The 24164-nt window shown below is 39.8% G+C and overlaps 1 protein-coding gene across 1 annotated transcript in view; it reads left to right on the forward strand.

Moving 5' to 3' along the window:
* RELN (reelin) overlaps window positions 1-24164 on the forward strand; it is a 287001-nt gene that overhangs the window by 56550 nt on the left and 206287 nt on the right. The gene's annotated exons all lie outside the window — the stretch shown is intronic.

A 24164-nucleotide genomic window follows, 5' to 3' on the forward strand; every position in this document is an offset into this window, starting at 1 on the left:
TAGCATGTGTAAATGCCAATTTGTCTGCTTGGGTCAGAATTCAGTACTTTCTTCATAACAACCTCTCATGGTACTTACTTTTGTTATAAAGCACATAGAACATGAGTGGTCTGGGCATTTGAGTGTCGTCCAGCAGGCAGACATTAGCTTGTAAATGAAAGAATGTAATGTAAATAGCACATTATTTAAACTGTGCTGAGGGATAATTTGAGGAGGGTTTTGCTTCTGTGGCTTACACCACAAATCAACCTCAGACTTTCTGCTCAGCCTTTCAGAGGGGAAGAGCATGGCTGGCACAAGTATTTCATGCCTTGTACAAAAGGCACTGAAATATTCTCTTTTCTGAAAGAATTTGTACTGCTGCTTCTCCTTTCCCATTGTACTGTTTACAGAATGAATAGAACTTGATGGAGTAAGCAAGACAAAAAGAAATTATCAATGTGAAATTTCTGGGATGGTCAAGTCACTGCCAAGCTATTACCTTGCTGTAAAATAAGTGTTTGTGTCACACCATTGGGAGATCATGGCAAACTCACTGGGCAAAATACACAGGTCATGTTTCATTACAACCAAGTATTTAAGAATAACAATTAAGCAAAATTTTAAGAACCTAAATACCTCTCTGCATTTTCAAAGAATGTCTGTATTTTTCCTTACATGTGTATCTACATTTGTAGAATAAGACTGTTCCAGCTGATGTTTTATTGAGGCAGATATTAAAGTAATGTGATATATGACAGAAAAAACAGCGTGGCCTTCTTTAACTTGCCAAAGGTCATCCTCTGGTTCTTGATGTGTTACTTCGACATTTTGTCACTGTAAGATAACCAGTAATTAAAGTGGTGACATGTGTGTTCTGTATGCAAAAGAAGCTCCAAGCCTACAGGCTGGAAAAATGCAACAGCCAAAGTGATGCAAAAGCAGTCATGCAGAGTTGGAGCCACTTCATTTTTCTCATCAATACAAATTCTCAAACATCATGCCTGGGGAGATCTGATGCTCTGTATTAAGCATGTCTCCATCTGTGTTAGAGGAAAAGTACTGCCATTTCTGATTTTTTTTTTTTTAACTTTCTGTGGGTAAACTGTAGGGTCAGTTGTGTTATAGTGTTAGTTCAAAAATACTTTAAATAAGTCTCAATTTGCTGTTTTTCTTTGCTATTTCCTAAGCCTGTATATATATATTGTAAAAAGATTAAAAAAACCCAATCTGAATGTTTCATAACAGATGATGCTCTTGTGCAGTGTCTTTGAAGTCACAGTAAAAAAATAAACAGTGAAAGAAAAAATGGCAATGGCTTTCAAAAGCATTTTTATATGAATGCTCAATCTATGATGTACTGATGACTCCCAGGACTAAGAGCTCTGTAAACTTTTCCTATCTCTGCTTTGCAGTGAGAGATGAGGAAGGTGACCTCTTCCAGAAAGCATTTAGCATGTAAATTGTATGCTTTTAAAAATTATTTGGTAGTTTTAAAAAATAACAATGTTTTAAAATCTACTATTTTCAGTAGAAAAATAGAGCAGTCTCCACAGTATTTGATATGTTGTTTATTAAAATGGTAGGTGGGAGTGACATTGTTTTGCTTTCTGAAGAAAACATAAAGCACATTTTCCAGAAACCCTGGATCCATCTGTTGTGTCATCGTTTCCAATCAGCAAAGAAGCTGTTTCTCCTTTGAGGCAAGCGACTGTGATATTCAAGTTTAGCTTGCTGGAAATTATTATGGTTTTTTAATGTTGAGGACTAGTCAGGTTCAGAGACCTCAATTCAAAGATTTATGTGGTTTATCACAGATTAGATGGGGGAAGGGGGGGCAAAGCTGTGCCTTTAAAACCTGAAGATAGTAATATTCTGAAATTGGGTTGATAGTGGTTGCTTATGGTGCAGGGAAGAATATTTTTTTTCTCCCTTGCAATATTACCATTGAAATGCTCTTGTCTGTCTCACACAGGAGGTCACAGTAGATTATCATAATCTCCCAGACTGCCCAACAATTTGAAGTCTCCCTAACGTACACATATATCTCTTCTGTGCCATGAGCAACTGTGTTGTGACTACAATTACCTTTTACCAGTTCAGGAAGTTAGTTGATGGAGACACAATCATTGCCAGTTAAAACAGTTAATCATGTCAAGGAGCTTTGAAGAAAAAATGATAAAACATTTTAATTCTTAGGGTTATGTTTTCTTTCTTCTTCAGTACATATTATGTAGGTAAAGAAATAGTTCCTGATTTCCTCTGTGGGATTACACTGATATGAAGCTTGTTGAAATTTTTACTTGGGAAACCTTCTAACAATTTCTTGGAGAGAGATATATGAGTTCTTGGGTATAAAAGTTAATAGTGGTTTTGTCCCAGGCTGAGCCTTTTTCTGGATTCAGATTAATGTAAAACTAAAATTGTAAAGCTAGAATTAGAACTGAGATCAAACGTAGATATGTTGAAACTTCACTAAACCAAGCTGGGAGGATCCTTTAGCACAAAAATTGTCTTTAAAAATAGCTTTTAAGAAGACTTTTCTTTCTTCATTAGACCCCCTGATACAACAGATACTCTCAGCTGCATCTCTTCAGTGTCATTTCCACTCTCCTTTCCTCAGTGTGGTGTGCACATGGAAATGTTCCCACATCTTTCAGCTCTGATGGCTGATGGGCAATCCCACTCTTTGTCTCCTCCTTTCACATGTCACACTGGTAGCTCTCAGTTTATCCACGCCCTGTTTGTCTATGGAGACGCATTTTGGACTTCTGTGGGATCTCTTTATCCATCAGTGCTTTTTTCTTTCTTCTGCTTTTGCTCTGAGGCTTCTTGTTGGTGTTTGGCCTTTTTTTGACTGCTCAGGTCATCTGGCTGTGCTCTGGGGCTTATCAGCCCACCAGACTAATTTCCCATACAGTCATTTAGGGGCTCTCACTGCTTATCTTTGCTCAAATGCAAAAGAGGGAAGTGAGAGGCAGGAGTACTAAAAAAAAAAATATTAGCTACAAATGTGGTTGTGGGTCTGATTGCCTGCAAACGAGAGTGAGGATAAATGGTTTGGTGGGTGAGAGGGGAACCACTCTGGCAGAGGCAGGAAAATACTGCCTGGCTCCTCCAAAGCTGTGTGCCCTGGAAAGCAGGGAGCAGGGTATCATTTCCACAATTACAGGAGAAGATTACAGCCTAATCCCTCGGCAGCGATAAGGAGCGCCATGAGCTGAGGACCCAAATCTGTCTCATTACACGGGATGATCCTGGTGACAGGCTGGCTGAGCAGACAGATGTGCTGGGCTGTGCACATCAAAGCTTGCCTTTGACCTGCCACTCACTCTGCATCCCCACTCATCCCACTGCTTCCCAAGGCTTTCTGGCTCCCTGGTAGCTTTTCAATGATAAATACACGACAAATTATATTTAAGTTTGGTGTAATTAGTTTCTTACAAACTGCGGTGGGAAACATGAGCCTTTCTAGCTAAGCACACCCAAAACCTAATTTTATGCAAAATCATAATGACTACACTGATGTGTACCTTTTAGTGAATGCGGAATTAAAAATAATTTCATTATAACAGTTATATGTGCATTAACCTTCCAACCTAAATTGCAAAGGTCCTCTTGGAAGTCCATAGGTTTTATTGTGGTAGAGACAGTGGACTCCAAGCTCTGATTACACTGGAAAGTGTTGTCCTAGGCCTAATTGGGTAACAGAAATATTTTGTTTATTTTCTGTGTAGGTTTACACAACTAGTAATTTGCAATCTTTTAAAAATAGCTCCATTCTACTGTGAGGTCATAAACTCCTCATGACATTTAGGTTTTGTTTAACTGTGTGGTCTACTTTATTAAGAAGCTAGGAGGGTGATGTTACCTGGAGACATTTTAGTGCCTGAACTTGCATCCTCTAGAAGGCAAAAAATAGAAGATGAGAAATTATATTGCAGTCTTTTTTCTTTTGCAGTTCTTTGTTTATATACCATGAAGACAATCATATATATTTTAAGTAATATATTGACTCTCTGGGATCTAAAAAAATGATTAGTTACAAATATTCTTTGAAATGTAGTGAATAATACAAAATAATTCTGAAAGATCAATCACCAGATATAATATAATGCTACTTAAATGACCTTATACTCTCTGCTTTTTACTATTCTATTGCCTTGTGACAGGATTAAAGCAGCCCTCCCATAATCCTTCACTGGGTATTTTGGTTCCATATGTGATTGCATAGTAATGCAATATCAGTTTGTAGATGGTTTTGGTCTGGTTCTGTGTGGGTTGGGGACTGGAGAAAAGGAAAAGAGTGGTTCCCAGGTCCCATGTCCCTTTTGACTGGGAGCAGTCTTAGGGCAGGGCTGCTGTAGGTGGTGCTGGTTTCATCTCCAGAGGAAGAAGCAAAAAGGGTGCCTGGGTGGCTGGGGGACACCCAGTGTCATCTCCAAGGGGGCACCACAGACAACACACCCCAGCTCTGTTGGCACATGGGTCTGGGATATTCCTTGGAGGCATCCAAGGCTCCTCCTGATCCTGGATGGGGTTTGTGGTTTTGAGCTGTCAGAGGCTTGGTTTTGGCATCAGTTTGAGCCCAAACACTGATGCTTCTGGGACAGTGTTTTGCTTTCAGATTTGGACATATAAAGGAAAATACCCCCACTTGCATTGTGAGATGGAAAAAGGCCAACTGTTGCGTTTTCTTGTTAGGTGAGCCTATAAAATAGATCTTCCCCTGCTCAGTCTGCCTCTCTGGGCTTGCTCACAGCTCTAAAAAGTAAGGAATAGTCGGTAAATGACAGCTCTGAAAAAAAAGTTTTTAGCTATGTTCATGCTACTGATTTTGAAGTGCAGTTCTGTAACTTACTGAAATTGCTGCAGATCCCTGGTTTACTTTGTGACAAGCCAAATGGGCTCCAGGACCCTCCCTTCACACCAGAGATATTTGCCAGAAACCAAACAGATGGTAAACTAGGAAGAAATGACCCTCGGCATTCTCATTAGAACAGTTGGGGAAATTTTAATAGGCCCCCGTTTGCCTTGTGCTGTATCTAATACCCTTTGAACTGCCACTTTTTTTTCCCTCCTTTTTTTTCTTTGTTACAAGTCAACTACTGCCATGTATATTTTAATAGGGATTATCAAATACAATTTGCCCAGAAGATGTAACAGCCCTCCGCTGCTAATTAGCAAAGTTTAAATAGTCACTGAGTTCTGGAATAATTGGAAAGAAACAGTGATTTTTCTGCCAATGTATAATTACCAATTAACAGCAAGATAAAATATCTGTATAGCAGTCATATCTTGAAGAATTTGTTAACAGTCAATTAAATAGCCAGTTGGTTCCAAACTGACATTGGTCAAGAAAGTTTACATTTGAGTTTTAAGATACTTCCACCTACAAATGGTATGTAAGGAAACCATGATGATAAAACTTTCAAAGTCTCCATGTCATAATGTTTAATTACTACTTAATTATCTTCATGGCCAAAAGTTGAGCATTTCTGCTAGTGATTGACTGTTCATATGCGCCGTGTGGAAAGGGTTTAAGCTTTATTAATACAACATTTATTCATTATCATGGCATAGGCAGTAATTACCCCTGCTTGCCTGGCAAGGAACTGCCCCCCAATATTTTAACTGCTGAGAAAGAAAATTCCCCATGTGTAATTGGGTAAGGCAGACACCAATGCCCCACCAATGCTCCACCAAGGTTGGAGAGGGAGCCTACATAGAAAACACTTTAAGTGGCCTAGTTTTAGTCTAGTTTCACCCAGTCCAGTCACCCTGAACACCTTCATCCTTTTCTGCAACTTCTCCTGGACTTGTCAGGTTTGTCTAACTCCAGCCATGGCAGCAGCAGCAGCAGCTCTTGGACAGCAAAGTCCAGTTTTGCCTAATCTGGTGAGGAGCTCTAAGTTAGTCTGCAATTTCTTTCAAATATCTTTGTAGATACTTCAATAAAATAATATATTCAAGCTTTCAAAATAAAATACTTCAAGCTTTTAACCTTTTAAATATACCTGTAGCTCCTGCTAGCATTTGTGGTGAAGGCTGAAAAGGAGAATGAACCTCCTTAGAAGTGTGGCACATGTAAAATTGCTTGTATTTGTGGGCTCTGAATAGTGGGTGCAGGTGAGTGTTTAATTCTACAGGCAGCACTTAAGGCTTTGCGGATGAGATGGAGGTGATGACTGCACTGGAGACACAGAGGAGCATTTTCTATGTGCCAGTGCTTATAAAGGGGCCCCTGGAGTTTTTAAGCTAGAAAATGCCCTTAGAAATACCTTCACACAGCCAAAACCAGAGTGCTAATTGAAGTGTTGGGGCCAATTTCGGTCCAATTTGCAAGTACATTTATTCAGTACTGATGTTTTCTTCAGATCTTAGATAAATCCATTTTTTTTCCCACTTGGTGACCAAAAAATGGTATGGGGAAAAGCTAGAGAATAGTTGAATTTTAATGTTGTTTTTTCAATTGCATTCTAAGTTTTTATAAAATGCATGTAGTAAAAAACTGATGTAAAAGTTTGTCATCTGATCAGCATTTTTGCTATACCTCCTACCTCTGAGAATATTCCTGATTACAATAAGATAAAGATTTCATTCAAAATATATTAAGCCATTAAATATTCATTGTGACGGGTTGGTGATTTTTATTTATACTAATATTTATTGAAAGTAATTTGAAACACTTTTTGAACTGTGCAAATTGTAGACCCCTTGTAGATGGAAAATAATATATAATAAATAGGTACATACCTCCTCATCTATGTAGACATATGCATTTATTCCTCACTCTCCTCTTTTCATCCTGATTTCACTTAAAATGTTCAACCAATGCTCTTTGAGTGCTGTTAACAAATACATTCCAGATTTTCATTTTTTGTAAGAAAGCTGATGCCCACTGGAAAAGCATCTGGATGTGCTGCTCCACAGTCAGCTGACCCTGAGCAGTGTGTGCCTGGCTGGCCAAGAAGGCCAGTGCCATCCTGGCTTGTGTCAACAGCAGTGTGGCCAGCAGGACCAGGGCAGTGATTGTCCCCATCAGCACTGGTGAGGCCACACCTCAAACCCTGTGTTTGGTTTGGGACCCCTCACTACAGGAAGGACACTGAGGTGCTGGAGCAAGTCCAGAGAAGGGCAGTGAAGGGTCTGGATCACAAGTGTGATGAGGAGCAGCTGAAGGAGCTGGGGGTGTTCAGCCTGGGGAAAAGGAGGCTCAGGGGTGTCACCTTGTCACTCTACAGCTGCCTGGCAGGAGGGGGTGGTCAGGTGGGAGTCAGTCCCTTCTCCCAGGCAACAACTAACAGGAAAAGGAGAAACGGCTTCATGTTGCACCAGGGGATGTTTAGATTGGGTAGTAGGAAAAATTTCTTCACTGGAGGGGTAGTTAAGCATTGAAAAAGTCTCCCCAGGGAAGTGGCAGAGTTACTCTGCCTGGAAGTGTTCAAAAAATTATTAGGTGTGTCACTTTGTGATATGGTTAAGTGCACATGTTAGTATTTGGTTAAAAATTGGACTTGATTTTGGAGATGGTTTCTAACTGTAATGATTTTGTGATTCTAAATCTTGCCTTAAAATCCATCTTCTGTGCTTTTTTAATGGGTAAATCATTCTTGTTTGCCTTTGATTAGAGAAATGTCAATGTAAGACTCAATTCTCTTTTGTTACTGTTTTATTTTCTTAGCAATAACATTTGTCCTATTTGTTCACCAGCTAGACTGTGATCTCTAAAGCAAGGACTGTCTTCTTTATTATTCTGTACAGACATGCTGGCACAATACAGCCCAATCCTTACTGTTCATGTCTGTTATTATAATACAGATAATAGTGCAGAAAAGTCAAGGAAAAATGAATTAAGCCTTCATTGATTGCACTAACAATAACAAAATACTTTCCTCACCAAAAGATGTTGTCATTGTGCTTTGAGAGCTACATTCAGTAAGATTGACAGGCTGGAGCTGATGGTAACTTGTAGCAACAGAGGGGTATCTTTGATAAAGTAGAGGGAAAGGACATCATCTAGAAATTTTGGGCCATCTTAAAATTGTGTTCTCTGTGTGTGCCTCAAGAATAGATCAAGCAATTGTTCCCATTGTTGCATGAACCTCACCCTGCCAATGTTCCTGCCTGCATTGCTTCTTGTCCAGAGCAAGTTCTGTGATGCCTCATTGTCATGTGTTGTGCAGGGACAATCAACCAGAGACCCTTCTCCTGACTTTCTGGCAGTCCTAGGCCTATTATTTTCCTTGCACTTCATGTTTGTCAGGATGTGATAGCATATTCAGGCAAAACTTACTGAGCTCTTGGACTTCATCAATTAAGATGCGTTGAAGCCTGTTGCAAATGTGAAATGGTATTGGAAATTGTTTTTGTCATAATTTTGAAGACAAGTTTGTAAACTAATTTCTGGCATATTATGACAAACAAATGTCATCAGGCTGTTCCCCCCATATCTGCCAATTTGCCACATTTTGAAGTAGAGTTGATTATGTGTGGTGAAAAATCAGGCTTACATGAAAATGGAGCCCTCTGTTAAATCCTGATCATCACCTGTCCCACCAGCTGAATTCACTGTTTGCTTGTCTCTTGTCAGTGTTGTGACTGATAATCATTTGTGTGTTTTCAGAGATGGTTCACAAGAAAAATCTGTTCCAAATCTACTAAAAGGAATATCCCAATGTTCAAGAATATACCAGTGAAAGGTGATTGCTGTTTGTAGGGAATGGTTGGTAGGGCTGCATCTTTATTGGGTCCTAAACTAGGTGAACTAGAGAAGGAGGTTCCCAGGTTGATGCTGGCAGGGGGAGCAGGGCCAGCTCCTCTCTCTCCTGGGGAATAGGAATAAGGGCAGAGTGTCCCCTGAGCTGCTCCAGCTCAGCTGTCACCAGCACTGCTGGCAGGGGGAGAGAAGAGATTCTGCCTTTAGCTGTGGCACAAGCTGTAAGACCTTGCCCATGCAAAGGGGTATTTGCTGATTGCTAAGCTTAGAAAACGTGAATTTAGTTTGAAGTGAAATTTGCAAAGTATCTAAAATGCACCTGCTTGTAAGTGAGCATCACCTCACAGGAGCCTGTCAGTCCAGTCATTCTTCCTACAAAATCCTCAGGAAGAAAAAGTGCAGACCTTCACATGAAGTCCTTACTCTCTGGAGTAGAGTTCTGCTGTTCTGCTCTGCTGGATTTCATCACTGAATGAAGTCCATTATTCCAGGGTGGTCATGTCAGTCTGGGTGTGGCTTTGCACCTTACTTTTTAAGGTTCTTGAAAGAGAGGGAGAAAAAATGATGGGTTTAAATTTTTTTAACAAAATATGTGTGTTAATACTTTAATAGTTCATCTGCTGCTTGAGTTTCATTGGTTTGGGTGATGTAGTAGACATATTGTCATTTGAACACTGACTTTTGCTTCTGAAAAGAAAGAAAATATGTCTTTTAGGTCAAAACTATAACTTCAGGATATCAAAAATCTCCTGTACTTCTTGCCTCATTTCAACCCTTATGAAAAATAATGCAATTATTAAAATTGGTGGAGTTTGTAACCAAAGCAGTTGTATCTTCATAAGGCTTAGCTTGAGCTGTTTGAGTGCTTGAAGGAAAACAATCTTTAAAAGAAATCCAGTAGACACACAAGTAGTCAGTGAGGAAAGTAAAGATATTTTGCAGCTGTGTGAAAAGGTTGGATTTTTTTTCCCAGATAGCATCAAATTAAATAGCTGAATGTTGAAAGATCTTGTGGTGTTTTGGGAAGATGTGACGTTGTTCAAAGTGCTTTCACTGAGCTCTAGTTTATTTAAATAAAACTATTTAAATAATTACTTGACAGGGCTATTCTGGCAGTATTACAGCAAGTGATGAAACATTTCACATAGCAGTTTATTAATAAAGTCAGTCTTTTTCTTCTCTATCACTCTGACATTTGCTATATGCCTGTTTCTGGATAAACCACTGACACAAATATTTTGTGACACTGGAGTCATACTCCAGTCATGTGCCATCATAGTCACCTTGACAGTCTCTGACAGGCTGGAAGGATGATGTCATTATTAGAAGGCTGAATCAATAAATGGTGACAGCATTAGCTCTCATGATGAAGAACATGAACATTAACAAAATATAGACTTAAAAAAAGTCTTTAAGAACTGTTTCATCCTGGAAGTTTTAATTTTTAGAAGGATTAAGTTTAAATTTTTAATTTTGATATGCATAGTGAATTTCCTGAAATACACCATCTGCTTGCTCAGCACAAGCATAAATTAAGCTTATCATTTTCTCCCTGTAACTGTAATTTTGCTATTTTTAATTCCATGATGAAGGTCTTGGTAGAGATTTCTCCTTGTTATCTACTGATTTAAATTTATCACTGAACATGTAATAACTAATATCACAGGCAGTAGTGACCACCCAGCAGTCATAATTCAAGCAGGCAGCTCTGTGAAAACCTTTGCTTAAGGAGGGCAAAGATGTAATGAACTCTTTAAAAAATCTTCAGTCATAATGTGCCAAAATTTCAACCAAATAAACTGGAATGTTCTTTAGCTGCAATTTTCCCTGAGACTATCAAAGAGATGTGTGCTAGCTTCTGATGGAAGTTTGGGCAAAGATGTAGCATGGATATGGAATTCAGATTTGCTCTGAAGAATTTATCAGATACATGTGATAATCTAAAGGACTTTTCCTTAATATGGGACAAATAAATGTTTATTTGTTCTCCACTTAAATACGCTGAGCAGGACATGTAAAATTCACTAACATTCTCTGTCCTGGAAACTTCTATGAGGAATGTAGTAGGAGATATTTTTTCTTTTGGTTTTGTTTTTAAAGCCAGGAAATTTCGGGGGGTTCTTCTGTGCTCTACTCCTAGTTGTATCTCCTCAGTCTGTTTCTGAGCATTCTTCCATTAGGCATTCACATACAACCATGCCTCCTGTTTTCCAAGGACTGATTGAAATGCAAAGTGCTTCTGGAGATGCAGTTTTATGATGCTGGCTGCAGTTCATCTGGAGGAGTTTTGAAAGACATCTGTCATGTTCAGTTGTGGCAGGGTGTTGTGGTGAGCACTTTACACAAAAAACCCCTCTAGATTCAAGGGACTCTTAGGGGTGGGACAGATTGGCTCATGGAGACTGAGGGACTTTGTAAACTGGAATATTTCACTACATTGGATTTTGATTTCAAAGCATATGATGCATTTTAAATTTAATTGATCAGGATGTTCCCAAGAAATCTAGCTTCTAAGGTCTAAGCTCTCATTGTAAGAGATATATAAAGTTTGTTAAAAGTCTGCAGTAGTCCATGAGAAAAAAAGCTGTCTACTTCAAGAATGTTATGGGAATACTAAAAATTTAATACAAAGAAGTTGGTGGCAGAGTATCTCTGGCCCAAAGCAGAGGGCTTCCATCTGGTGAATCCATGATCACAGAGCCATTGTAGAATGGACCCTAAAGACCCAACTGCTCCTGCCATGGGCAGGGAAACCTTCCACTTGACCTAATTGCTCAAAGCCCCATCCATCCTGGCCATGGACATTTCCAGGGGCTGGGCAACCTGTTCCAGTGTCTCACCACTCTCACAGAGAATAATTTCTTCCTAATGTCTAAACTAAACCTGCTTTAAGTTTGAAGCCATGCACCTTTGTCTTGTTACTACATGCTCCTGCGAAGATTTTCTCTCCATCTTTCTTGTAGGCTGCCTTTAGGTATTGGAAGGCCTCCATGAGGACTCTCTGGAGCCTTCTCTGCTCCAGGCTGAACAGCCCCAATTCTCCCAGCATAACCTCATAGGAGAAGTGCTCTAACCCTCTGACCATTATTTGTGTCCCTCCTCAGGACTTGCTCCAACAGGTCCATGTCCTTCCTGTGCTGGGACCCCAGGGCTGGATGCAGCACTGCAGGTGGGGTGTCACCAGAGCAAAGGGCAGAATCCCCTCCCTTGCCCTGCTGCCCACACTGCTGGGGTGGCAGCCCAGGACATGTTTGCCTTTCTGGGCTGCAAGTGCATATTGCTGGTCATGTCCAGCTTTCCTCCCTTCAACCCCCCCAAGGGCTTCTTGGCAGGGCTGCTCTCCATCTGTTCATCCCCCAGCCTGTGCTAAAGGTTGATTAATCATTTTTAGTTAATATCCAAAGCACAAACCCACAAATTGGTCAGAAGGAACAGACTATGGTGTTTATCCTTTAAGTAAAATGCTAATAAAACTTCAGATAAGAGCCCTTCCTGCCCCTTCCCCACGGAGGAGCTAAGGGCAGCCTACAGCTGGTTCGTTTTCTTTGGCTGGTGACACATGGAGATTTGAAGCCCTAAGGTGGACACATGTCCCATGCCATGGGCTGGCTGACCTCCAGGGTCTGTGAGGAGCCAAGACCCCTCACTCATGCACAGGCACGTCTGCATTGTCTGTGCCTGGGGCTGAGTCCCACCCTGGCTTTTCTCCTTCAGAGACTCAGGGTATTGTCTGCTTTTGGTAACAAACAGCTTCACAGCTCAGCTTTGGGGACAGCTGAAGTGCAGTGCAGCTATGGTGTCCTTTAAACATGGCTTTGAAATTACATGGGACAACTTTTTTTTTATTTAAAAAGTATTTGAGTGAAATTGTATTTAATGTCACCCCATTGGCACAGGGTGAGAAAAAGGAGGAAAGGTTATTGTTAACACAATCTGGTTTTATGCTGGCTGTGGAATTTGTGCTGTTGCAAACCCTCTGAAGTACTTTTTAAAAAGCTGGTGTAGAAGAGTCTCGCCAGGACAAGTGGCTTTTCATGCATTGTTTTATTGACTCACATTTAATGGTTTCTCACATGTATTTAAGGGCCGGATTCAAGTCTCTAGGGAATGATTCAGAAAGCATTTAATTTTGAACTGAATTCATTTGCAATTTCCAACAGAGGCATCTGCTGACCAGTTGTGAGAGGGTCTTAGTTCTTCAGCACTACCAATTGTAATCTTGTGGCATGCTTTATTTTGAGTCTCCCGTGCTTTTATTAGGTCTTTTATTATAAATGAAATATAAATATCTTCAAAAGCAATGCCAATAATTTTCAAAATTCCACCCAAATATGAAAACATGTTTACAACTTGCTCAAGTAGTGCTCACTTTCATGAATTGTAGTCTAATAAAAATAAGATCCTGTTTTGTGTTTATTTTCATTGTCCTTTTTAATTGAAAAAAAAAATCCTCCTTCTTTTACTAGTAAAGGAAAATGTATTATATTCCTACTACTTTATTTGTCACAACCCCCCCTTTCTCCAAAACATCTCTTACTTTTACCAGAGGAAAAAAACCATGAACTCTGGAGTAGTTAAAAATGAGGTATAGTCAATGAGGATATTTTCAGTGGAAATAATCACAGATATAGTTTTATGGGTTACCACATGAACAAGAAACCTTGCTCATGTGAATAATAATTACTATTATTAATATATTGTATTATCATTATTGCTATTAAATTAAAACTGAATTCATTAAACTTAGTAATAATTCTAAACATGAAGGAATTTGCACTTTAAATCCCCACCCATCTTCTTTGCAGTTTGTTTCTTTGTTTGGTTGTTGTTTTTTTTTTCTTAAATGCAGTCCTACAGCTTGCTGAATAACAAAGTGAGAAGGTGTCAATCTAATTAGACCAGGCATTCAAGAAATAGTAGGAAGATATAAGTAGTTTAAGAATTATTCTAATGCAAGGGAAAATAGCTTAGAGTCTTCATAAGAAGATTCTGTATTTTTGTGCCCTGAAGACAAATAATAAAACCGAAGGGTTTCAGGAAACCAGTGCAATGAAATGACCTTTTATGATAAACAGAAGGAGTTTGGGAAACAATGCATGGCCATACCACAGCTAGATTGCAATTAAAGCTCTGCTTCATCACTCCACATACAACAAGAAAGGAACTTGCACCAGGAGTTATGCAAACAAGGGAGACAACATTAAGCTGAAATACTGTTAGTCAGTGCTGACTTTGTGGCTGAAGCCATGCTCCCTACTCACATAAAGTACGAGAGAAACAGTGAATATTCTTTTTATAGCCAGGTAATTCTTATTTTTGGCAGCATGATCTAAATACTGCCTTGATGTATATTAACCTTGGTACAAGTCAGCTTAACCGTGGCATTTTCAGTATAATTTGAGCTTTGCTTTGGAAAAAATAAGTGAGTGGTTAGTTTTTAAAAATAGATTTCTGACATTAACAGAAATCCTGGCAATGGGGCTTCTTATAGGTAGATATAATTTTCTATTTTTTAAGAGAAGGCAAGTTATTAAGATCACCTCAGGGCTTGGTCACCATTTAAGCATGATGCTGGTTTTCCAGCAAGCCCTGCAGTTTGGGGTGGTTTGGCCATTTTGGCACATGATCCCTGTGGTGCCAGGGAACCATCCCCAGGAGGGATCCTTTCAGTTTGGTTCTGATCCCTGGTGCTGCAGGAGCTGTGACAATGAGGCTGTAGCTTGAATGTGTGTGGATTTAAGCTCCATCTTAAAGCTGGTTACAGTTGTTTATCTCCTAAATTCCTACTGCAAAATTGTTTCAATGCTTCATTTGCCTAGTGATTAAAAAGGATCTAAATTAGAGTAAATTTATTCAAGTCCAGTTTCAACCCTTTGTTCTTACCCCATGGTTGTCTTTTGGCTTAAACAGCTCCTTTACAACCCTGTGATATTTAGTGATAGCAGTCATCCTCTCTCTAAACAAGCTCTTTCTGTCTCCTTTTGTGACATATTTTACATTCTTCTCATCCTCCTAGTAGTCCTTCTCTGCAGCTGCTCCAGCCTAAGTTAATCTTTTTTGAACACAAGCGTTCATAATTACACACAATAATTGAAGTGATGTCTTAGCAGCACTTTACCAGCACCGTTCTAATACTTCCCCCATCGTTACTAGAAATAATTGAGCTGATGAATTCTAGGGCAGTGTTTGTCTTTTTTCACACTAGTAGCTTATTGTCAAACAGTGATTGACTAATGTGAACTGAGCTTTCTCCTCCTCAGTAATTTCTAGCTTATAGCTGAAAGTCTTCTTGTCATTATCTAAAGTGCATGACCTTACATGTTTTACAAGAAGTAAAGAATCCACTTTGTGTGCTTCTTTTCCCAGTCATTAATCATACTCTGTTTAAAAATGTGCCTAATTTCTAATTTTAATGTTTCTCCTTTGAACTTCCAGGAGCTGTTTCTTGCTGTGTCTTTAGCAGTGTATATAAAAGTCTTTTATTAGGAGGTATTTTCTTTATGTTAGGTTAACTTATTTACTGAAACCAAATAACTTTTAAATTTTGGGAAAGAATTTAAAACCTATAGATATTGAACACTGAGTTTTTGGTGTAAGGAATAATTTTTATATCTAAGCAGAGGGTGTAAGGCAGATTAGCATTTTTTCCCCCAGACTTTGGCAGTCTTCAGCTTCCTTCTAAAATTGTGAACCCCAGCAGTATGTGTTCTTGTAGCCTCTGTTGATAGAATCATAGGATGGTTTGGATTGGAAGCAACCTTAAAGATCAGCTGGTTCCAAACCCCTGCCATGGGCAGGGACACCTTCCACTAGACAAGGTTGTTCAAAGCCCATCCATGGCCTTGCACCCTTCGAGGGATGGGACAGCCACAGCTTCTCTGGACAACCTGGTTTAGTTTCTCACTACCCTCCCAAAGAATTTCTTCCTAATATCTAATTGAAATCTACTCTCTTTCTGTCTGATGCTATTCCCCCTTGTCCCCTCACTGCAAGTCCGTGTGAAAGAATTCCTCTCCATCTCTCTGTAGGCCCCTGTAGGGTTTTGGAAAACCACCGTAAGGTCTCCCTGGAGCCTGTTCTCCAGGCTGAACAATCCTAAATGTGTTTCATGCCTCTAATTAATCATTTTTATGGCACTCCTCTGGACTCACTCCAGCAGGTCCATGTTCCTCTTTTGTTGTGAGCCCCAGATGTGGATGCTGCACTGCAGGTGGGGTCTCACCAGAGTGGAGCAGAGGGGCAGAATCCCTCCCTTGATGTGCTGCCCTGTTCCTTTTGATGCAGCCCAGGATACGTTTGGCTTTCCAGGCTGGAAGTGCACTCTGCTGGGTCATGTTCAGCCTCTCATCCAGCCAGCACCCCCAAGCCTTTCTCCTCAGGGAGAGACTTTCTGCTCTCAATCCACTCTCTGCCCAGCCTGTGTTTGTGCTTGAAATTGTTCCAGTGCTGGTGCAGGACCTTGCACTTGATCATGTTGAACTGAACTTCATGAGCAACTTCATCCTCCAGTTTCCTTAGGACCCCTGGATGCATTTCATCTGCTCCCATAGACTTGTGCACTTTCCAGGCTCCCCAGAGGGTCTCTAACCTCACTTTCTCCTGAAGCAGGTGGTTCTTGGTTCTGTCAATTCCTGACTTTGCTTTCTGCCACTTATTGGCTGGAGAACTTGCTGTGAAGACCAAGGCTTCAGGCACCAGGTGTGGCCTTAGGTGAGATCTCTTCTCCCTGCAGGTCCTTGCTCTTACAAGATTCCTTGTTCCTACAGGAGTGGGGTGGGAGGGGAATGGGGTTTTTTTTTCTGTTTTTAAGGTTGGCTCAGTTTAGCAAACACTTTCTTTACCATATTCCATGTGACTAACCTGACTCACAATTTGTTCCCACCTGAACGATGTTCATATTATTAAAAAGTGTCACAGTTGGTGATTTCAAATCTTCCATATTTCTGATGAAAATTCTGACTAACATTTCATGACAATACTCATGAAAGTGCTATTTAGTGATGATTTATAAGGGACAACTGGCCTAAGTGATTCAAGTGCTTAAAACCTTAAATGTATGTTTTGTTATTCTTTGGGACCACTTTTGAATATAGGGATATTGAATTTCTAATTAAATTGCCTCAGGAAAGAGTAAAAGTGGTATTCTGAAACTAAATGAATCAAAGTTGAAAATTAAGATAAAAGTTTGAGAATATTCTGGATACAAAAGTATTTTTTCAGAAAACAGATTCTATTATTTTTGTACTCTGCTAATTAACAATGGAAAATAGTAATTATTATGTGAAAGTTCATCAGTTAGACAAGAATTCACTTGATTAATACATGCAGAATAATACATGTTAGTCAAATACTCTTTTCCTCTGAGATCCCATTAAAAACTTGATCAAAGTTTAATTACAACATAGGCCAGTTGTGTTTAGATGACACTGAAAACAACAAGCCTTTCAAATAATGGAGATGACACAAAGAGAATCAACAATTGTCATGAGCCAAACTGGAATTCTGCAGATTTCAGCCAAATGGCTGAACAACATAAGGAAAGGTGCTCTTTTGGTGACAGCACATTGTAATGAAATTACATTTTTCATTCTTTGTGGGCTATTTTATTTTCAGAAGTCACCTGAGAATTTGAAAAGTTTGTACAGAAGCTTTTCGATTTTGTGAGCACATCATTCTGAGAAAATTGATGACAGCAAAAATTCTGACCAATATATGCTGGATTTTGTGAACCTTGGTGGTTTGCCTTGGAATTAGCTTTTTGATTTTTCCTTAGCTCCACTTCTTCTCAAGAAGGAAGGAGAATAAAGCTCTGTTCTGCAGCCCTGTCATGAGAACTGTCATTTGAAAGCTACTTGAGGAAAGAGATGGAAGGGATGGGTTACTGAGAAAATCTGAACAGGGATATTTGAGGTTGGCAGTGTGGAAGCAGAGTAGAAAGAATCAGACGGTGGAGAGGTTGGGGGGAAGGATGTTTGCCGAAGCAGTGGGAGTGAGGGAGAAGTAAGCATGAGACCTGTTTTAATGAAGCTGTTTAAATCAAAGTGTGAAAAATCAACTCAAGAACTCAGATGATGAGTTTGGTTTGAGTTTTTACGAAGTGCATAAAAAGTTTGTAAGTCAGCCTTCAATTCACAGTCAACACTCCTGGAATGTACTGCAATATATGGCATAACTGCATTTTTTAATTGAATGTAACATAATCCATTGGAGGCCCTTCAGAAAGGAATGAAGAATAGGATGTTCTTGCTTTGAGCAGTTATAAGGAAGAACTGCATGACCACACACATTTAGAGCTCAGTAAAGCTCCATGGGAAAAGTGTGAGCCTCAAAGCAAAAGTACTGCTATTCCTGCTTAGACCATCTGACCAAAGAAAAAGCTTTCCTTCAGGAAATATCCTCTGGACAGAAGTCTCAGAAGCTCTAAAATAAGATTTTCTATGATATACTGGATTTTGAGATGTATTTTACACACAAAAAATAAGTACTGATGGAACAACAGGAGCTCCAGGAAGGAAGCTGTGATCAAACTGCTATATTCTCTAGCAGAGATCCAATTCTTACAGGATAAAGATATCTGATACTGTACTAGCTGATTCATTTTTCCTGTCAGAAGACCTATACTGATGTGGAGCACACTTATATCTACAACCATATCTGTACAGATGTAGTCCTTTAGCTGTTACTTTCTTGTCTAAATGCTCTGAGACATTTAAGGCTCAGCTTTGAATATAGCCATACATTCATTTTTCATTAATAAAACATCACATTAAAATGATCCCCCTTGGCAGTAAAGATTTGTCTTGAAGGTTATTTTCAAATTTTCTGCACTAATAGAGCATCTTTTGTTACCTTCACCATTTCAAAGCACACCAGAGAGCACCAAAACCAACCTGCCTCACCCACTACTGTTCAGAGATCTATCATGGTCTCTCTTCAATTCAGACGTTTTGTCATTAATGTCCTTCTCTGAGCAATTTTACAGTAAATCTTACTTTTTTTTCTGACTTTGAAAGTAAATTGAATTTACTGAGGCAAGTATCCCTAATGGCATGTTTCTCCTGAAGTAATCCACATGTTACATGTCTTTGAAAATTCCCGTTTACACAGAGTGAGTAGAATTAGTTATAAAAAGATTTAAAAATTCTGAATGCCACATATGCAATGAATATTGGCAATTTGTTTCAGTTCACAGAGTGTTATCTCTACCAAGAGTATTTTTTTTTTTTGATAGTACAATAAAAGGTGCCTGCTAGCAAGAAAAAGATTTCTTTCCTTCATTTTCTTGGAAATAGTTGTATTGTAGGGCTGACTATGGGGATCACAATCTCTTTGCTGCATATATTAAGTTTTTGCTCTCTGTAATCCTTATTTTCAAGGAATTCTTGAAAACTGAATGGCACATTCAGTTATAGGTAGCTTTCTGTGGAGCCCATCAGAAGCACCCATCTCTCCCTGCTGTTTATAAAAGGACTGTAATCATTCCCTGTGTGAGGAATGCCTCATTATGCAACTAAAGTTCAAGTGGTCTGGACCCTTCCTGTGGGAGTTACCAGGGATTCAAGTGTTTACTCAGTTTTTAATGTAAGTTTTGCCATTTTATATATTCCTATCAGTAGCTGACATAAACTGAAATTAGCTGAAGGCTAATTTGGAGCCGCTCACAGGAGATTAATTATTCAGAAAAGTGATTTCAGCATAACCAAACTTAACTATCTGAAGATAGTTAGTTCAAGTGGTGTAAGTTGTTGATATGGGTTGGACAGATCTGTGCTTATGTCATGCAATGTGAGGGTCTGTGTATTTGTGTGTGATAAAATGCTTTATTTCCCTAATTTGTTATTTTAAAGGATCTCTTAAATGTACCATTTAAGCATGAACAAGGCAAAAAGAAGCATTCAAAAGCCAGAAGACCATACATATTGCATGTTTTTGGTCTTTCCATCATCACTATGTCTCGATGGCTATCTATTTGAAGCTTAGATGTCATTTCCAAAGGGCTATTTGTATTTCCTATTACACTGCAAAGACCTATGTAAGGAATAATAAAACTGTATGTATCACCCCAGAAAAATAGTACACCCTTATACACAGTATTGGCAGCCCTGGACTTTTTGGCATATTGTCAGGGCAACCTGCAGCTCCAGTTGTGCAGTGCTTATATTTCAAAACATTTAAATGAATAATAGGTGGAAAACTAGCTATGGAAATTATTTCAAAGTGAAGTATGGTGGTTTGTTGAGATAAATTGCAAAATAAAGGCAGTGTCAGAAATGTGGAGCACATGAATTCATTACAGCAACAATTAATGATCACAAATGTTCTCTATGAATATTTTGGGGGGGGAAGCAGGACACAGGCATTCCCCACTCCTCCATGACTTTGTGAATTTGTAGACATGGAGCTTCTTCCCCAGTTGGCCACCACGTGCTGTCTTCAGCCTCCCTCTGGAATAGTTCAGTCATTCTTTGGATTCACTTGTATGACATGGCTTCAATCTACCCAAGAAGCAGTTTAAGCAATACAATATCATTTCTCAGTGTTGATTTGGACACTGCACTAAAAAATGCTCTGTTAGCTTTAGGATCAAACTATTTGCCATATTTGGTCCATAGTTGTAGATCAATTGGAAACTCCCTAGTCCATGCAGATTGGGTAAGCATTTCTTTACCAGAAATATCCTTTTATATACTATTTGATCAATGAGCAATCTGAGGATCCAGAAGCACCATCTCCATTCATAAATCAATAGATGCCTTCCAGGAAAATCAGTGCCAGGTTAGAGAAAAAAGAGATGTGAAGAAGGACTGATGTTTGTGAGAGCTGATGTTACAGTGTGAAGCAGCAAAGTTACAATTGTAGTGTTTCTGGAAGTCCCAGAAGAAAACACTTCAATTAACATGCATGGTAGAGCTGAGATTATTGTAAATTAGGAAACCTTCTCATTTTCCAAACTGCTAATCTGCCTTGAACAAGAAAAAATGTATTTGAGACCTTGAGATATAAAATTAAAATTTTCCCTGAGTGAAACACGCTTTTTTCACTGCAAAACAATAATGAAGGGGAGAACGTCCCAGCAGAGCTGCAGCTCTTCAAGGTATTTTTCTTTTTAAGGGCAGATTAGCACGTCAAAAAGCAGAGCCATGCTTTATCTTTACATTTTTAGCCTTCTCTTTATTCATTAATGGGACTGCAGCTCTCTGGTGTAAGTCCCTTGGGTGTTACTTTGACTTAGCATATTTTTTAAACCCTTTTTAAATCCACAGTAAAATCTTGGAACGTTTATCCTACTACAGCCACAGCGGGGGGCATCAGCTGTGAGAGGCAAGCTTTCAGCTGTTCATTCATGGAACTGAAGCAAGCAAGGTTTAAGATTAAATTCAAGCATCTAGCTGCTGCAGTAGGAGGACCTGGGATACTCTGTTTACACTCACACCCCACATCTGGAGTCCAAATATTTTTTTCCATTCCCATCCCAAATTCTAAAATGCAAACTCAGACTTTCTTACACATGATCTTTAATTTGGTGGTGTCCTCATATTTCCATAGGTCTGGATAAAGCTTTCTGCTTTTCAGCAAAACCATGAGTTGATTTGAAGTCGTGTAGTAGAGGGCTCCTGCACTCTATTTCCGTAGCATAACAAATTTTCATGCACATTGTTACATTGGCTGCCATCACATGAACCTTGATTAGGCTCCAGATGTGAATAGTGTATTCTGTTTTAATTTTGTTTTCCATAAGAGCACAGAAGCCCAAGCACAGCAGAGGCTGCAGCTCTGCCAGGTGTGAGGAGCAGTGTGAGGCACAGCCCTGCCTCTGAGCCAACCCAGCACCAGCTTCATGGCAGCACCCCCAGCAAGAGATTTTAGGATCCTATACAGAACATGAAATAAATGACTGCAGGAGATCAGCATTTACCATTTAGTCACAAAGTGCTCTTCTGAGGACACAGACTTCAACAACTGCAGCCTTTTTTCCCCAGGAGTTTTGGTTAACATTGACTGGTAGTTTATAAGGGGGTTACTGTTCTTGGTAGCCTGCTTTTATTTGCCTCTCCTCTATCTGATCTGGAAGTGCTTTTGCATGTCGAAGATTGATGATGTTTTGTCTAGAAGTAAGTTGCAGGCAAAGGAATGAAAGAAATGCTGCATTTCTTTGCATTCTTGTGACTCTTGACTGACTGTGTGTTGTCACAAACAAAATCCAGTGTTACAATTTTCTGTCTATGATATGTATGTCTTAATATTTACCATATGGCAGGGGGAAATGCATCAGATTTTTTTTCAGAGATGATTTTTTTGTCACTAGAAATAAAGTAGTAACGTGGGAGTGAATTAGTAAAATAATTTACTCTCCTTCTGAGCTTGCTAGCTGTGATTATTTTTGCTTCTTTTGGTGTGTAAAACTTTGTATTTAGGTTTTGTTTCCTGAAAATTCTTGTTTGTTAGCTTGCAATACATTTTTGAGGAGTTTTTTTCTTATGGGTGCCATTCTGCCTTCAGCAGGCAGAAATTCAGCCTGCTGACTATGCTGTCCTTCCCTTTGTAATACTCTCAACACTCTGGTCCATTGCTGACCAGTGGGGGAGGCATTATGGAACTGCAAAGAATTGGATCGTGGCACTATTTAAGATAAACCAGGAGGCAAATTAAATTACTGCACATTTTACAAGAGAAAGGGAACAACTGTCATACTTGCTGTTTTGTCCTGTAAATTGTAAAAAGAGATGTTAAAGATGCATAGAGAATTAAAGCAACTTTTTATGTGTTTGTAGAAAGTGATTTTTTCTCCCAAAAATACCACAGAGGTCTGCAAACCACAGTTCAAATTTCTGTTTTGGTGATGGAAGAAAGCATGAGTAGTGTGTGTCAGGGAAACAGTTTGACTTTCACACTCCAGTTTTACTGAACACCTGAATATCAAAACTCCTGCCTCAATTTTCCCAGTGCATTCCTCTGCTGACAGTGAGGTGAGACTAACTGAGATCCCCTGTTGGGGGTCAGGTGGGTGCTGGTGAGGTCTCAGCCAGGTTGGGGGTCCCTCTGGGCTCCCCCATCCTGCTGCTGCTGCACAGCACACAGAGCACAAACTTCCCCTCACAGGAATGCTGTAGCCCAGATCTAACGCTTTCTAAAAGCTATCAATGCTATAAAAGCTCTATTTGTGCTATAAAAGCTATCAAGGTAATAGATTTGTGGCCTCAGAGGAGGAAAATCTGCAGGTTTTTTTTCCCTAATACATCAGAATATCCATGGAGCATGCAGATGGTGTACAGGACTGGGCTTCCTTCCACCACTAGTTTGATCTGGTGGATCACCAGAGATACTGGTGGATTTCAGCCAGCAACATTGAATTTCAGCATGTTAAAAAAAAATAACTCCTGGAGATTGACAATTTTAATTGCAATGCCTCCATTTAATCCATAATTCCACTTTTCCAGCCTCACTTCTCCCTTACCTCTCCCACCAACTTGGTCAGTGATTCCTCTGCTCTCTTCACCCCTTTGCAGAGGCTGGGAATGGCCATTGGTGCCCCATAATGCAACTTTCTGGTTCTAGTTTTTGTATTTATGAATTCTGAGGACTTTTTAGCAAACAAGCACTACTGTGTCACTGGTGTCAGCTGCTGAAAAAAGGCAAATGTCTTGACTCTTGTTCACAGTGTTAGAGATGCTGTGAGTACAAATGGCACCTGTGTTAGCGTTTGGCCACGTAGAAATGGATGAAGATAAAACCACAGTCTGTCATTACCTCAGCTGGCTCTGCCCTCACAGATGCATCTCTCCTGCCTGAGTGCCATCTTCCCAGAGCAGATAGGCTTTTGTGAGGCCCAGCTGTCCCAAAAGTCTTGCAGAGACTGTGGGACAGGTCACTTTGGTGTCCCAGCAAGGCCACCTGGGCTGTAGGAGACCTGACACATAGGTCACCCTGATGTAGGTATTGCTGAGGCTGCTGTAAGCCCAGCTGCGGGAAGGGGGATCATGACACCTCCAGGACTGCTCCTGTGGATAGAAAGTGTCTCTTGTCTCCAGCTCTGTGGAGATGTTGCCGTTGATGCTGGTGAAGGACAAACCGTGATTTCTGTGCATGTTGTATTTTTACCCCAGACTCCAACTACAGTGAGCCACCCACTCACTTTCCAACTCCCTCCCCACTCCATGGGGAAGAGAACCAGAAAAAGGTAAAACTCATGGGTTGAGATCAGAACAGTTTATTAATCGAAATAAAGTAAAATATAATCATCATGAAAATGAGAAAGGGAGAGAGGAATAAAACCTAAGGGGAAAATACCAAATAGTGCCCAGTGCAATTGCTCATTTCCCTCTGAACAATGCCCCTCCCATCCCTGAGCAACTCCTGGCCAGTTTCCCCATTTTACAGACTGGGAATGACATCCTGTGGTATGGAATATCCTTTGTGCAGTTTGGGTCAGCTGTCCCGGCCGTGCTCCTCCTGGTTTCTTGTGCAC

This window comes from Sylvia atricapilla, chromosome 5, assembly GCF_009819655.1.
Source record: "Sylvia atricapilla isolate bSylAtr1 chromosome 5, bSylAtr1.pri, whole genome shotgun sequence".
Lineage (NCBI taxonomy): Eukaryota > Metazoa > Chordata > Aves > Passeriformes > Sylviidae > Sylvia > Sylvia atricapilla.